The sequence below is a fragment of the Eufriesea mexicana genome, unplaced genomic scaffold (assembly GCF_001483705.2).
Source record: "Eufriesea mexicana isolate 0111107269 unplaced genomic scaffold, ASM148370v2 scaffold956, whole genome shotgun sequence".
Lineage (NCBI taxonomy): Eukaryota > Metazoa > Arthropoda > Insecta > Hymenoptera > Apidae > Eufriesea > Eufriesea mexicana.
The window spans coordinates 479820-496987 of record NW_016909085.1 but is presented as its reverse complement, the minus strand read 5'-3'; the positions used below and the strand labels follow the sequence as shown (position 1 = coordinate 496987).

Here is a 17168-nt window from a genome sequence, read left to right as displayed (position 1 = left end):
TCCCCGGCCTGGCTCGAGTTTAATCGAACGCTCTTTTTCTCCACCTGCGGCGAGTAGAGATGTTGTTTGATTAAGGAAGACCTGCCTCCGTCGCCGTATCGATTTCTCTACACCGCGATTATTGGTAATTGGAATCTCATTCTCTCGTAATTGGGAATTCAATCGCCGGTGCTCCGCGGACGGTATCTGCGGCGGAGATTTCAATTTTTCCGTTTAAAATAAGAATTTGCATTAATATCGAGAAAGCGATCCGAGTGGGTGACATTTTCAATTAGCGACCTTCCTGTTTTTCTACCTGCCGACGTTGCGAAACCATCGAATGGAATGTTTAGACCGGGATTTTTCAGCCTTTTTCTTCCCTCGTGGACATCGCCTCGTTGTTCCATTTCCGTACTCCTCGCAAAGTTCGAATTTATCCCCGTCGTACTCGTATTTTTATTTATAAAAATAGTTCCATGCATATCCGAGATCCGTTACCCGTTTTTATTCGGCAAAATCGAAGAATCTCGCTGATCCGACCCGTATCCGAAAATTCGACGCCCCCTCCTCGAGGAACGGCGTCGCGACGTTCTCCAGCGATCGACGAGTCGGTAGATCGATCATGGTACGAGGAGCAACGAAACAGCCATAGGTAACTGGCCCTGAAGGTCCGAGTGGATTTTGATGAAGCCCAAAGCGAAGGTTTTTCCATCCTCCGTGACAAATGGCTCCATAGGGATTTTCGGCTCGCGAATCGCAAGAACCGTGCCTGCAAGATCGCCCAGACGGTCGAAAATAGTCGGCGCTCGGATATAGAACGATGGTTCATGGTCATGGATTCGGCTGACTACCATCAAGGGATAATTTATCACGCGAACACGGACGAATTTCAATGCACTTGCCCGACGTATACATCGAGGGATCAAGGGGTGCTTTTCGTGTGCTCGTATTCGTGCTGGTACCGATTCTACGGCGAATGATCTTACGTAACCGTGGACAAAATTTCCTCGAGGACTTAAAGCTCGCTTTCAACTTTCCGCGAGGGTAAGATTCTCCTGGGAACGCAATTTCGAAGCGGTTGCCAGGGGATCGCGAGCAAGGTGTACGTAGGTGTGTACCTCTAGGAGCGGTCTTAGTTATTCATACCAAAATCGTTGTACCGCTGAAGCGTCCGAAAAATGGTATCTCGTTGGCGTAACACGGTCCAAGTATCGGTCTCTGGGTGATAGAGGGCGCGACGAGCGCGGACCCGGTGGTGGTGCGGCGTTGGCGGTGTTTCGGGGGTGGCAGTGGAAAAGAAGAAGCGGTTGCCCTCGAGAATTCTAGCCCGAGGTTATAGGCGCTAATCGCGGCGAGTGCGTGAAGGGAAAGGGGCTGGCGAGGCGGGGGAGGTAAACGTAAGGGAGAGAAGGTAACGCGCGCGGCAGGGTAGTCAAGGTGGTGATATCGACCGTAGATATTGTTGAGGCAAACGGTAACCATGGGTGACTCGGACCGATTGACCAATTACAGTGTTCACGGTGGCCGTAGTCGACCAATCGGCGTACGGTGTGCTGCCGGTTTTTTGATTGGGCGATACCAGGGATAAGAGACCAGTTCGAGGCCGCTCGGACCCACAAAGCGACGTCGAGACATCGAGCAGACAGCATCGTCCACACAGTCCATAGAAGGCAGGGGGCTGCTTCGTCGGTCGTGTCGCCGATGCGTCCTCTTCCTCGTCATCGTCGTCCTTGTCGTCGCCAACTTTGGATTTGGATTCTTTCTGTCAGGTCTCCCCGGGTGTCTTCTGTGTAAGGCTCTCTTTCACGCTTTCATCTTGTGCACATCGGCAAAACACGATCAACGTCTGATCTCGCACGGCGTGTTTCCGTAGATTCTTGCACGCTCCGAGTCTCTCGCACCGGTCTCTCTGCTAGAGCTTTTCCTTCTCGTCTCTTCGTCGGTTCGTCTTATAGTTGGCTACCTGGCTGTGCGCGCTTCGCCTAGGCCGGTGGCAGCCTAGCTTTTCCACTGCGAGTCAATTTTTTCCGCGAACCACTCCTTGCCAGGTCTCAAACAGTCTCGCACAGCTTTGTCTAGGCTCCTTTGTTGTCCTGCACCCATTGTTCCATCGGTCCCTGTATTTCCACGGCACTCTGGCACACGCGGCTCTCTGGCCCACGGATTCTTCTCCACCGACGAATTTCAACGAGTCGTCCAATTTCGCGGCTCGTAGACTGGATAACCAGAGGGAGAAGTGGAGCTCTGTCGGTTTTCTTTTCCCGTCTGCTATTCCTCGGGACCACCCTTTGCGCCGGGGATGCTCGTTTCGTTCGCGGAACATGGGGCTAGCTCGCTGCTAGTTCCTCGGGTCGTCGTGAATCTTCCCTTATTTCCTCCCTTTACTTCCACGTATACTTTTGCCTTTTCTCTTTCACCCTTTCGTCATTTTTCCTCCTTTCCCCTCGCCTTCGTTTTGGATCAAATTTCGATATCTCCGGGTGGGGGGGGTGTACGGTTCGTACTCTTTTCGGCTCGTTAAAAATGTTCGCGTGGTAGAATAGCGTAGACCTTAACGGTATGTCGTGCTCGTTATGCAGCATATTTGGCCTAACCGACTCGTGCGTTCGCCTAAGTAGAATGGTTAAGTCACGAAGCCTCGATGAAGCTATAAATGACTTCGCTATTGATCATGCACAGTCCATGCACCTAGCAGCTTATTAATTAGCTTTCGAATAAAAAGCGGATCGATGACCCATGCCGCAACTGGATGGATCGCCAGGCGATATTTCGTCTCTAAATTCCGCGTCACGAAAGTGAATAAAACGTTATAGAACAGTCTTCGAATTTCTATGCGGCAGAATCACGCGAGCTTCGATCCGCGAGCTTCGAATCGAATGGAATCGAATCGAATGGAATCGAATGGAATCGAATTGGATCGGATCGAATCGGATCGATCGCATCGAGTCTCTTCCCTACTTTCTCAGCCTTTTCCACGGAATTCGAGCGGAAAAAAGGAAAGGGGGCTGGATCGAAGAATGTTATGTAAATGAAGAGTCTGCCGGAAGTCGTCGAGTTTGATTAACTATTCATCGACGTTTCGGGCAGGCACGCGAGGTGTCCTAGACCAGTGGAAAGAACGTGCTCTCGCTGCCAGATCAGACTCCCGGCAAAGTGAATTACAAGCGTGTTCTCGCCCCTTTAACACGCTTTCCACCGGTTGGCCGCGTATTTTGCACACCGGACCCCTCCCAGACACGCTGATCTATGTGTTTGCCTAAGGAAAATTAAGTTATCTCATTATCGCGCATCCGCGCAGCCTTCCCTAGACGCTACTGTTTTCGCGCCAAGAAGTTTCGAACGAAAAACGAGACTCGCACTGTCCGCGACGCTTCCTGTCCTCTTCTTGTCGGCCACGTCGAAGCGTGAAAAATAATTCGGCTCGGCCCCGAAATTTATCGCTCAAGTTGCAAACTCTCGGGGTACCGTGGTCCAGGATCTATTTGGTGGATCACGGGTGCATCGGACGGGGGATGGAAACCCTCGGTTTTTACCCCAATGATCGATCGAAAGAGTTGGGAATGTTTGACGGCACGAAAACAATTATCACGCGGAGTTTGAAGTTCACGTGTGTTCTTTGTTTCAGAAGATTCGAGTTGCAAGGGAGACGTCGTGAGAGCGAAGCGTAAACAGTGGATCAAACAGGTGAGTTCCAAGAATCAGTTCTTACAATTATCCGACTTGCGAGGTGCGCGGTGGTGAGAAATCTCGATTAAGGGGCTAGAGGTACCGAAAAGCAGCTTTTTCTCCCTGCGCCATCCGCTGGAAGACAGATGGAATCGCGAGGAGTCGCGCGTAATTGAGAAACGACCGCGACAATTTGCCCGAGCGATCGTTAATTAAATTCGTGCCTCGAACTATGCGCGAAAGGCTGTCTCTGGCTCTTGGAAGATTGCGAACGAGTGCCAGTTGCAACGATGCCAGAGACACGTATCTCTTTAATTGTTAATTACGCGCCGGTTTCGCACTCTTCCTCACCCATGCTGATCCCTCGATAAGAACGATTAACGTCTCCATTGTTACGGCTCGAGGTTTTCAACTTTTTCGCGCGTGTCCTCGCCGATCTCTCGTAAATACGATCCACGGATAAACACCTCGTGCGTGTCTGCGAGAAAGAATCGTCATAATCGTGCCGCGTCTACGTGTCTCCCAGTCGGATAAGAATATTCCACGCGAGAGATAAAATGGTCGAAGCTAGTCCGAGCTGTCGATAGATCGAATTGCCGAGGAAAAATCATGCGGAATCGGCGAGGATGAAGACTCGAGGAGAATCACGCCGTCTCTCGAGTATTCTTAAAAAATGCAAAAGTTGCAAATGAACTTTCTAACCATTCCATTCATTCGCCGGGCCTCCGTGAGAATACGTTATTGCACGTGAAAGAGGAACAACAGCGAAGAGGAGGCGGCCGTTATCTCTCGACGTGGCTCTCATTTTTCTGTTCATTCGAATGCAGGTTGCGGGGCTCGGCTAACGGACACGTTATCTTTACGTGATCGGCAAACGAGCATTTCGAAACGAGCGGCTCTAGCGTGGAAACCCGAGAAAGGAAAAGCGCGGAAACGCGCTCCGGGACCTCGTTGCAAAAATTCGTCGATGGAAAGTCGTAACGCGATCCGCGACCAATGTTCTCGTTACCAATCGAGTTTTCGCGTTTTCTGCCCTCGACCAGCTACGATAACCTTCCTCTCGTGTACCTCTCGATGGTTTAACATCGTCGATATTCCATGGCAATTCGGTTGAAATTACTTTCGTTGACACGAGGGGAAGGGTATTTAATTTTTCGAAGAAAGATTCGAAGAAAGATAGGCGCGAAAGATTGTGGTACATTTTGCAATGCAGCAAAATTTTACGAGAATAGCAATAATAAAAGTCTGTCGAAGTCTGCTTCAACCGTAAGACAAATGTTCGTGGAAAAATTACAATGGTGAAACTTATAATAACGAGTATGGTAGACAGGAATGAGATATCTGTTATTACTTTCAAAGTGTAGAAAGTTATACGACTCTTGTTTATTTTTTATTTCACATTCTTCTTTGAAATCCAAAGGAAAGAAGATAATTATTCTCGTTGTTCTGCATTTTGCAATAAATTCTAAATTATTTCCCCTCCGTTCTAAGAAATTCAGCTTTTATTCGTGGACTAGTCGGTACATCGGCTTTAATTAATTGCCAAAAAAATTCAACTCGATATTTCTACGATTCAAACGAACAAGAATCATACCTTCCATTCACTGGTATACACTTTCTATAAGACTATAACTAAATCTCCCAACGCGGCCCGCTCGATCCGCCATTTTGTCAGCGGGCCCTTTTCTCAGAAACCCAATCGTACATCTCTTTCGTCGTTACACTTAGCGTTGATCGTTTACTTCGGATCACATACGCCTCGAGGATCGCGTATTTACGCGTATCGTCTAAAAAGTCGCAATAAATAAAAAGTCGAAATAATTATCGCAGTCCGTGTACGCGAGGCGCAAAAGAAACGAAGGCTGAACGGGTTAAAATTCCGCTCGGGCGAGATTTCGACGACTCTGGTTTGGAAAAATTTGTCAAGCGACAACCGGTTGCTCGGGAATTTACCTTGTCGAGGCAGGAGCTAACTGCTCGCGAGCGGATCCGCGGCAGCGGGGACTAATTAACGAAGGAACGCGCGTTCAGCGAATTCGAGCGAGGTGCGTGACGCACCGCGATCCAATTCGTCGTAACACGAAACGGGGCGAACCAGTTTCGGCGCGAGAGTGAAACAATGCTTTCCGTTTCTTTCCCCGTGAATCAGGAGCCGAATCACGGTGCGTGACTGTGAATCCTAGCGCGGGTTTCAACCATGAAATAACAACCGAGGCCAGCTCCCTTTTCGCCTGTTTTACGAGCTTGCTTCGCTACGCCGTTGCTCTATCGCGCTTTTTCTCCAATCTTCCAACCTGTCCGCTGTCCTAAACGTGCTCGCGAAAAAATGACGGAAAATCCGTTAGCCACTCTGATTTTTTAACGTCTTCTCACTCTCGTCGGATAGTTGTATCACGGGAGTTCCCGATTTTCCATCGTTCTTCGAGGTCTCTGCTCCCTTCCAGACTTAGACTCTTCTTCCGCGTGGTTAACCCTTTGCACTCGAGAGGTGCCCTTCAGTCGCCATTTCATACAATTTCGAAACTCGATATTAATTAATACACCAAATTTAAAATAATGTAACAGTGTGCGAGGTATCGAAATTAAATAATTCTATTTGTTAATTATTGTTCGATTTCTTATTTACTGCTGGAAAGATATCATCAGCTTCGTAACAGAAAATTTTTCAACTCGTACCCTTCTTTAGCCAAAAAATTGTCGTGCGCAAAGGGTTAAATTTTGCGTAATATCGGTCTTCGATATAAATCGAGATTAGATACCGTTTCGCGCATATTTTTAAAATACATCGGTACAGCGTGGTAAATTTTGAAACGTAGTTTTAAATAAATTTGGACAAGGTTATTTCTGGGTAAATTAACCGACCGTTAGTTTGCATAAATAATTAAGCGACTCGTTCGATTCCGCGGTAAATTTATCTTCGATCTACTGTACGAAATATTCAGTACTGGTATGTACATCTCGGAATAGCTTTTCGATAATGAATCGTAATGCTGGAGGTTCTAAAATTCGTGTTAATTCTATCCATTAAAATGCCGGTATCTTTCCCAAACTTTGGCCCGTCGAGGAACGCGCGAAACGTAGAAACCTTCGATCGGATGGTTCTCGGAATCCTTGGTTTTCTTCGGTTTCGTCCACAAAGGGATACACCGGCTAGGAAACAAACGTTGGAGCTGTTGAATCGTAGAAAATTGTACGTTCCGGGCTTTCGAACGGTTTGCTTCTTTTTCGGAACAATCCACGGCCATTATTCACGTGGTACGTACGTAGACGACGAAATGATTCCGGTAACGAAGCATGGCCAGAGTAATTTGAATGTGAAAGGAAAACAGCGGATGGTTAACACAATTCCGATCCTCCAGGCCCGAATATTCAGCGAGGTTGGCGACTGGCGCACGTACGTTTGTTGTTAACGAGGCTCTTTGATCGTGGATTTGTGTCACAGGTTGGTTCGTTGGTCGAATATTTTCCGGCAAACGAGTCGCTGCCAACGGAACGAACTTCTTTTCCTTCGTGGATCATTGAACGTAGACACGCTTTCTTCCCTGTCCCTGTCAGCCGCTTCACTTTCGTCCGCTCGTATTTTAAGATTTCGCCAATCAGCGGCGGCCTCTTGGCTAATAAATCCTCTACGACAGACGAACCTAATCGGCGAATTAAATTTACTCCAGAGTGACCAAGTACTCGCGTATCTGTACAACGCGGCTCGCTGTTCAATTTGGCTCGCGCGTGTTACATAAACGCCTAACTTCTCCAAGTGATTTACCGTTTCCCCGGTCGAGAGAAGCGTTTCAGCCCCGGCTCGAAGGATTTTGGTTGACAGATTTATTCCTCGGCTGGAATCATCTTCCGTGTTTCCTTCGTTAGACCCGATTCGTTTCGCCAACCAACACCGCTCGAACCGCGAACAATATTGTCCGGTTAAACAGAAACGCGAAGTTAAGCGGAAAGTAGGTTATGAACTCGCGACGCCCGCAAGTTCCACTGGTTTCACGGAGCACAGAGAATTATCTCGTTAACCTTTCGGTTTCCCACCGACTAAGTAATTCCCTTATCGAATCTCGCCCGTGGAAATTCTTCGCGACCGGAAGCAGACGAAACTTGGCCGAGAGCGTGGTCGCGGGCGAAAAAATTCGCGAGGATCGAAGCGGAACGAGCTCGATGATGAGGCAGAGGGGTGCCTCTGACTACGAATTCATCGCCTCTCGCGTGTATTTCGAGAAAATCGCTGGAACGCTAGAACTCGTTAATTAGGAATTTGATATTCGAGCCTCGCCGGGTCTTCCTATCTACCGTCGAGACCCTAAACGCGCGAGGGCGATTATGGACGATGCAAAGAATTCATAGCGGAGAAATAAGCGAGCTTCGTCGCGACAAGTTCGTAACGCGATTCTCTCGGAGATGAAACTAGTTGCGCCCGGTGGTATCGGTGGTATCGAATATATTAGCACGTCTAACGAAATGAAAAGTCGTTGCTCGAGGAATTAGACTCGAGTCGACGACCCTGCGGATTGGTCCGCGCTGGAAAAGCGGAAATCAGCGCTCGCTTCTTTGAGCAGCGAGTTTCGCGCGAGAGGGATCCGCGCGTGTCTCGTGCTGGTCGTTGAAGAAAGGTGGGAAAGATGTCCGCTTTACTTGGACAAGTTATTACTAGTCGTTACAGGCGTGTACTCGAGGTGATTTCCTAAGCGGTGCCAAGCGTAGAACGTAAAACGCAGACGACACCGAAGCTTTCGCAGATTTAGAAAGCGTCATAGATGCGACACGCTAGACGCAATATCGCGCCTTTCTCCGGTAACTTCCTACGACTTCGAATTTCACATCTGCGACCTTTGTGAAGCCTCCGATAAAATACGCAGTACGTGAGCTGCACGGAAATTTTGAAAATTTTTCGCAACTCGTATTACAGGCTTACCAACAGGAGTTAAGCGCTTTGCTCGCGGCTTGTATTATTGTTATTTATTCACTCGTAAGCCTCTTTTCCTGCGGCTCGAAGATGGCTTCCGGTTATCTCGCGTCGTTTCCTCGTTCACGGAAGGGGAGAAAGAAATACGGTTTTCAAATAAATTAGTTAATTTAACGCTTAAAACTAGGATAGGTTGGGATACGCGATGTATGCTCATACAATTTTCTAGTAACATGGCATACGAATATTTTCTTTATTCATTGTATACTAAATATCGGGATTATGGGGTTAAAATTGTGAAATAATTTAGATATATATATTCTCTTTTTAAATTCCTTTATTACTCAATGAAGGTATATCTATCTTTGCTTCCCTTGAGCGACTGACCAACTCGTGAGAGAGTGTCAAGAGGGTACACGATGCAGTTCATCTTAACCCCCCAATTCTTATCTAATGTTTATATAAAAATTCGTTTTCGGAACGTAGGTCTTATAAACTATTTATTCACATCTTATATCCTAGATTGATTTTTGTATCTTGTGCATAGCTAAATTTATCTTTTCAACGCTAAAATTAGAAACCGGATAAAGAAAAGGGTAAAACGGTTTCTTCCTCGCATCTTATACGAGCCCCATTTTCAATCGTAAATTGTAACCAGCAGATAGTTGGAGTAACTTTTCCTCTAAATTTACGCTCTGTCCTTGTCTCTTGTTACTCTTTGCGGAAAAATCCAGTGGAAATTACATAACTAGCAAGCCTTTCTTCCCTCACCCCCGAATCCACACTCCTCGCGGCACTGCGCAGCGCGCGGGGCGCGTGTCCGGGTCCTCTGGATCGCGAATTTATATCCCCATACCAGCCGTGCCGGTGCGCGTTGACCCTCCAGACATCCTGCTCCTTTTTCTCGAGATTTTTCATTGAACGAGAGCGGAAGAAACGCCGCGGCGTGCGGGCGGCGGGATCGGGGGCGCTCGCGAAAAGGGTGAACGAAGGGACGAAAACGAGGGCTCGGCGCATGCGCGCTGACGCAACAATATGGTGAATTCTGTGAGGCAGCCACCCGACCATCAGCTGATCAATATACTTCCGCACACACGCCACGTCATACGCGCGGCACACGCATGTCACGCATCGTGCGAACCGTTACACGTGTAACACTGTGCGACCGTGCACGATCGGCTGTGCACGCGGCCATCGGGCCCGGGGACGATCCAGCAACGGCGAAACTTCGCGAGGAATACGGAAACTCGCGGTGGAGTGATGTTCGCAAGAGGTACGTTCCGTGCTGCAGCGGCATCCGTGGCCTCCTCGTGCTCGCTTTCGCCTTCTCTTTTTCGCTCGACCTCTTCCGCGAGAGGTGTACACCTCTGTCCTCGTCGACGAGGCTGAACATGTGACGTGCAGTCGTGTCTAATCGGTGTCTTCGCTGTGTCCAGGTGAGCGACGAATTTAACACGCGCGGATCCTCTGCGCCAGTGCCTCGCGAGTGTCCAAACACCTGAACGCGGTTGGTTCCGGGGTGTCGGTGAGGACGGTTCTTGGAAAGAATTTTCCAGCTATCGATCAGTTTGCTCTGACTCCGCGTTCATCGGTCAGAGTTGTTTGATCGATCGAGGGACAGCGGATGTCGGCCGATTAGGCTGCTCGCGACCATTCTTCTACCCTTGGCGACAGCTGTTCGGGGGTGAGAAAATTTCAAGTCGACTTTTCTATAGACTCTTCGAGCCAACAGACTACCGCGAAACCGGACGAATTACCGTCTTGCTCGCGTCGATTAGCAGCCACGCGTGGCGTTGCTTGGCTGGCTGGCTGGCTGAAAAGAAACGGGACTATACGACGAGCAGTCGATAGAGACGGAACCGTCGCGGCGAGCGGCGTCGGTGTTGGTTCGATAAGAAGTCGCGAGTCACGTTTCACGTCGAGCAGGCCTGTGACCGAGCATTGGCTGGTCGGGAAATTCGCGACGATCGCCGCGATATCGTTTGCGCGGCCTAGATTTTTCTCGCCGGTGCGGTCAGCCCGTCGCACGGCACCGCAGTCGAGCCAGTTTTCCGCCTTGCCATCCGATATTCTCGCGTGTTGCCGCTCGATTCGCCGCCACCGTTCAGAATGCTCCGGGAAAAGATCGGCTAGAGCCGGCTTGCCGGAGAATTTCCGCGACTGTCGCGGACGAGCATTGTCTCCGGACGATGCACGTGCATGCCTCTCCAAAGGACGCGTTTCTCGCATTCCCGTGTCCCCTTTGTCGCGACGTACGAGGTAGGCGAGGTACTCGTGGAAAGTAATTAGCGAGTAACGTTAATGGCAGAAACGAGCTTCGCCGTGAATGATTAATTTCGTTTAACTCGCCGAGGGAAATATTTAGAGCATCTTGTTGCCGGTTAATTTTCAAATGGCTCACATACACGGCACACTCCAATTATGTTTGCTTGCCTTGGCGTGGGTATCGTCGAAGGTTTCGGGATATATCGCGGTGGAATTCCCTTATTTTCTGTTTATTTACTTATTTATTTAACCGGTTAACGCTGGAGCTACTTATTCTGGCCTAAAATTCCATATTCCACGTTTCACATTATCGTTCTCTCGATTTTTCTGTTGGAACCCGGATTTCGATATACAGTACGGGTTCTAGCAACAAGACTACGTCGGAAAAATACAAGTCAGCGGAGAGGAAAAGAGTAAAACTGGAACTGAAACTGAAACTGACCTTTCGCAAATTTTGTGGGTGCTTATATAATGTTAGTTTTTGGTGGGATGAAGATGACCATTGGCCCTTAGCGAAAGTAGGAACGAGTCAATTGTTCTTGGACTCTGAAATTGGTCTGCGTTTATCAACCAAGCCTTTCTAGTGACTAAGGGCCAACGAATCGTTAGTCATCCAACGTTTCTTGCAATACACGCGTAATCTTTTGTTATTTCATTTTTCCCTGAGATTCTGTTGCTTTTTCGCTCACCGATCATTCGACCGTGTGCTCAGCGGAGTGATGGTGCTTCCGTTCTTCATCGTGGAAAAGTGTCAGGTAAATAAACGGTCGGTGTAAGAGAATTGACTGCACTGTCGAAACTTTTCAACGCGTGTCTGTCCCATTACCAATCACGGTTGCGTATTCTCGGTTATGAAACGAGACAGGCGTAATCGGTACCGTGATTGGCAGTTTTCTAGGTGAAACGAAAGAACCACGATCGCGGCGCTTGTCACTCCCTGTCTGAATTATTTCTGAGATAACGGCAGAGATAAGAAGGGAATGTAATTAAGTCGACGATAAACCGGGATGGAATGTCGCTATAGGTCGGACGAGCGTGGTTTCTTCGAACGCCTGGTTGCAGACGATTTCGGATAATTCGTTGCCGGTTCACGGATTAAATCGGGAAAAGTGCACCCCTTTCCCTGTGCGCGATTAAAAGTTGACTCCCGGGTCGATAGGGAGGCGGATAAATTATTCGGCCAGCCTAAACACGGTTCCAGATAATTTCTGAACTCGCATGCCCGCGAACAACCGGCATTAACGTTTTCGTGGCTGAGTGGGCGAGAGAGCGTATTTTCGGTGGCCGCTGTTGCAACATCCGCGACTCGCCTGTGAACGATAAAGTTGAATGAGATTTAAATTTAATTCCGAAATTTCGAGCGAGTTCATTTGGTAACGAGCTCCTCCTGTTTCTCGCCAACTCGGATCCCTCCCGTTGGGAAACGGTATTAGCGTTAATGCTACCCGATATTATCGCGCGTGTTCATACGGGTTTGGGATTATAGTGAAATCTTTCGCTTTCAATTTCCACTATACACCCGAAATGGAGCGCGGCAGACACACGTGTGTTCCGCGGAACGTGATCGCTCAACCATTCGCCAAGAATTTCCTACGGTGCGTTTTCAAAATGACAGCGCAGCCTTCGAGGCTCGCGATCGGTTTTTCCAGTGGGTTCAAGGCGATGCACGATTTATAAATCGAATTTCTCACTCGGCTCAGCCTGTCACTGGGATGCGTAGTTTTAAGAACACGTTTCAGGACGATCTTGATTCGGTTTCTGGCTCTGCTGATAGACACGAGCTCTCAGAATTATTGCCTTAAATTAATATCGTTGCATCCGACGCGTTTTATTCTCCTATTCCTGTATTTTCTGGCATAGGACGTTAGCACGGATAGATAAAATGAATTTACCGCTATGCGAGACGGCAAATAAAAATAGTAGAACGAGATTGCTACCAAGTATTTCCGTAAATATGGCAAACGTCGATATTCTACTTATTTATTTCCTGACCTAGCTTTTAACACGGCGAGCAATTTCTTCTGGCAGATCTCTGCGATTTCGTTGCACCCATTTTGCGTGAGCCTAAATGGATCAAATTTTGGCGACAAACATCGAGATTTACCGTACTTTGTCATGTCTACGAAAGTATTTTGAAGGTGGTAATTCCTTTTCAGCATTTTCATCAACTGCATTAATATTTCTCGGTAAAATTAAATTCGGTTCATCCACACACGCGTCGTACGACTATTTCCTTTACCAAGATAATATCTCTTCGAAGTTACTCAAGAGACACTGGAAATTACAGGGCGTGTTATCGTATCGTACTATAGCTCTGACTCAACGGATCTAATACAGGGTGACGCAAGAGTAACTAGACTTCGCGTCCTCCTCCAGCTCTCGAACATGACTCTCAACGATTACCTTAAATCATCGTAATCGCTCTGTCACACCGTTCACTCCTCTCAAACGTGTCGTATCTTCGAGGTCCCTGGAAAATTTGAAAAGATGCATCGAATAACCCGCGAAAAAAGGGAGAAAAACGAAAAAAGGAAAGGAAGAAGGAGAATATATAAAAAGGGAGAGAGCAAGGAAGAAAGGAAGAAAAGGAAGAAAACAAGGAGATGGACAGATAAGGGCGAAGGAAAGGATAGAGGGCACGGTAGTCGGAGGAAGAGAGCGAGAGAGGGCGAGAGAGAAGCTCGCAACCGTGAAATTCTCTCGCCGCGTGGCGATTGCGGTGAAGTCGTTCATTGACTTCGCTCCCCTCGCCGCCCCCCAGCCGCCCCTCGGATGCATCCGGATTATTCGTTCACGTCGTAGCCTCGCAGCCGAGTGCACTTACGTGTACACACATGTGCGTTTCGTTCTCTCCTCTCCTCTCTCTCTCTCTCTCTCTCTTCCGCGCATTCTGCTCCCGTCCTCTCCCTTCCCTCCGTATCTCTCTCGCTCTCCGCGTCGCTCCCTCTCCCCCCTGGTCGCGATCTGACCCCCACCAGGCCAGGCCGTGCCGCGGCTGTACGCGATGAAGAAAGAGGCAGAAGGAGGCAGTAGACGTGGTGGAGGGCGCGAGAGGGGGAGGGCAGAGGAGGAGTAGACGACTACTCGTTGGAAGAAGCGGGTTCACCGCTTCGCAAAGTTACTCGTGTTCCGTCTTCCATCTAGCGTCGGTTCTTGCCCGTACCAACTCTCCACGCATCCTCGTTTCTCTTGGATCCTTGGTCGCGCACACGGGGTCGCAGCAGATCGAAGGATATTCAAGGTACGGCCAACTCTGGCCATGACCTAGCTCGATCTCTCTCTCACTCTCTGTCTCTTTCTTCCTCTTTCGTTCTCGTTCGTTCTCTACCTCCGTCTCTGTCTCTCCGTCTGGCCTCGAGGTGTTCCGACCTCGAAGGTGTCTCTCTCTTCGTTCGGACCTCGAAAATTGGGACAGACGCAGTTTCCGTAGCCGCGTCTCGGCCAGAGGATTAATTGGCCGGCGTTGACGAGGAAAACGAGCAGAGAAGAACACGCGCGACGACCTTGTTCGTTCAGCATCCCGTCGGATCCGCCGGTTAATTAGCAGCCGAGACGCACGTGCTGGTGTTTTGTTGGTGGAGAACTCTGTGAACAGTGTGACGGTGTTTGTGCACGACCGGGTATCGAATTCGGTATTCGACCACTCGTCCACGAAGAAGCCCCGATCGCCCGAGTCGCGGATAATTGCGTAACGGGAGAAACGCGCGAATCCTGCGACGCTTCGCTGACCTACCGCCGCGACGCGCGATATTACGAGGAGCCGAGGCGTGTTTCGACGCTTGGAAACAGTGGCCAGTGACGTTAGCGATCGTATCCGAAATAGAACGCGACGAGGAATTCGCGTGGAAGCGTCGCGAACACGATGGCAATCATCTGACGGCGCGGATCGCTCGGTTCCTCGCGATTTAGTCCTCGCGGAGGTCCGCCGCGGTAGTCTCGTCGGCGGAGTGGCGTCGGTAGCGCGTGGACGACGCTGAGCGACGCGTCGCGACGCAAGATCGCGCGCAGTGCATTTGGAATCGGATCGCGAGTGCGTCGCGAGTGACGAAAGGGACGCGCTGCTACGCGAGGAAACCGCGACTTTCACCGATGAAAGAACGTAGTATTACGTGAGTAGGCAACAAAGCGTTCCACACGGCGCGGACTCACGCAGAGAGCGGAGAGGACGGAGGAATCGGAGGAATCGGAGGAATCGATTCGCGTAGAGAGAGCAGGTTCTAACGACGGAAGGGACGCTCGGATTAAATCCACGCTTGTCTTTTTTTTCTCTGTGCAGGGTATACTGTCGATCCATACCGGAGGCTATTAGCGGCGATCTTTGTTGGTGAGTAACAGTTTTGCATCGACGCGGCAAGAATGCAGCCGCGCTTCATTCCGCATGCGAAACACGCGGCCGAAGGAATTCAGTGACGACAATCGCTCACCACCGGCCCCGTTCCGTTTCCACTCGCGGGGCCTCGTCCACTGCGATTTATACGCGGTCATAAGCGAACCGTATATGGTTTGCCTGTGAAAGAATCGGTTGCATTTTGCGTCGCTTTTTGCCAGTCCTCAGATCCAACGTCGATCTTGCGATCGTCTCGCTGATCAAAGGTTGCCACGGTCGTCGCGTCTCGCGTCAGCCACTGACTCTTTTCTAGTACCACAGCTAGCTGAGATATAGGAACGACTGGCTTGAAACTTTTTATCCTTCCATTTCCTGAGAAATCAATTCTCTCGTCTCACTTGTATCTCTGTAATTAATATCGTTGACGTCTAAACTGTGTCAATAGTTGTACCATGAAATCTCTCGTTTAAAGTACCCGGCGTGGGTTCTCTCCATTAGCAGTCGGTGAAATTAATTTCTCCTAAAGTACAAGATTTCTTTCTATCCACGTTGTTAATTATTGAAAAAGCACGAACGCTTAAAAATCGCGACGCGCGAGAAAATAACGTATTACGCAGTCTGGTGGAAGAAACAACGAAAGAGCCGTGGTTGCGATCATTTAATCTCGGTTCTAACTTTAGAAAACCGATTGCGAGCTGCATCCTGCGCGTTATCTACGAGCCTGATACTATTATTTGTTGTGTATTCGCGATACGGCGCGGCTGGAAGCGGTGAGCAGCGAAATCCCATGCACGGATCGGTCGTCCGACCGCAAAAGGATTGGCCGAGGAGAGTGACTGGCTAGCGGCCGATTCGCCGTGGAAACTCGTTCCTCGTGAACGGCCCTGTTACGTCGTAGCCATTTCTCGTGCTACGCGAACGCAAACAAACGTGACCGAGGTCGAGCTGAATGAAATTCAAATCGGCCGCGAGCTCAGCCCACTCGTGGTATTTTTGTAACGCGGTAGTTTTCGATTTGACACACCTATCGAGGCACGCGTGCCCCGAGACGCTCGGCTCTGTTGACGTTCCGCGGAATGTTTAGACGCCAGCCAGGTTTGCGCGCTCTAACGACGTCGTTCTCTTCGACTTTCGTCCTAATTCAACATCGTCGAACAATAACACCACCGACTGCGCAGCTCGAAGCGAGGACGCGTTACACCGGTTAGTCCCTCGCCCGTGCTAGTTGACTTTGAGTCGTCGCGCGAATATCATCGACGAATTCCGGCAATTGGCGGCTGTTATCTCTGCTCGGGGACCGATTGCATCCAGCAAAGCGAGGAACACCGAGGGTGAGTGCATTTTTAACGTCTCTTTGCGCTCTACTCACTGTTTCGGACATCATAACACTGAGGAATGATAAAGAACAGGGGGCTGGATAAGTACTCGTATCTTTAGAATTTTCTTGGATAGACACGCGTCACACGGGTCAATTCTCTCGTGGTTCTGGGTGAAGGATTAGCAGGGCACAATGGCAGAGTCCTGCCTGCAATAAATTCGAGGGATCTCGCGTATACAGTATTACGGCGAATAAACGTAGAGACGCAAAGAATAACGCAATTCTTAAAAGTAGGGACGAAAAGGTACATCTATTTAACCGTGGTCCACTAGACTTAACGATACCGGCAGGGTCCCCGCGAGTAGGCCATAAACAAACCTTGGGTGTCGATCCTAACGACAGCGTGGTTCTTTGGTGATCCTTAAACTCTGAGGATATCGCGGGAAAAGAGTAGGGAACATTAGCGACCGGTGTGTGCTATTCGCCGTGGTCGAAGGGCGAAAGTTTGGCGATAGTAGCAAAGATAGTAGCGGAGAGGAGAGACGCGATGGAAGGAGGCGAAAGGTAGGCTGGAGGAGGACCGGAGGAAGAAGGGAGGCAAGGATACGAAGGGCAAAGGGAGCGGAAGAGTGGTCAGACTGGTGTACCAGGACGTTACACCTCGACAGCAAGGGCATGCTCGAAGCAACGTTGCTTCGTCTCCTCTTCCG

General features: G+C 49.4%; 1 protein-coding gene across 8 annotated transcripts in view; it reads left to right on the top strand.

The window, feature by feature from the left end:
* HnRNP-K (Heterogeneous nuclear ribonucleoprotein K) overlaps positions 1-17168 on the top strand; it is a 108009-nt gene that overhangs the window by 31519 nt on the left and 59322 nt on the right. For 2 of the 8 annotated variants that reach the window (XM_017899563.1, XM_017899556.1), the window contains exons 2-3: positions 3605-3663; positions 15090-15137. The gene's annotated coding sequence lies outside the window, so the exon portion shown is untranslated. Of the gene's footprint in view, positions 1-3604; positions 3664-13925; positions 14055-14756; positions 15028-15089; positions 15138-16409; positions 16472-17168 lie in introns of those variants that run through there. The other 6 variants (XM_017899559.1, XM_017899557.1, XM_017899560.1 and 3 more) reach the window with 6 other exon arrangements.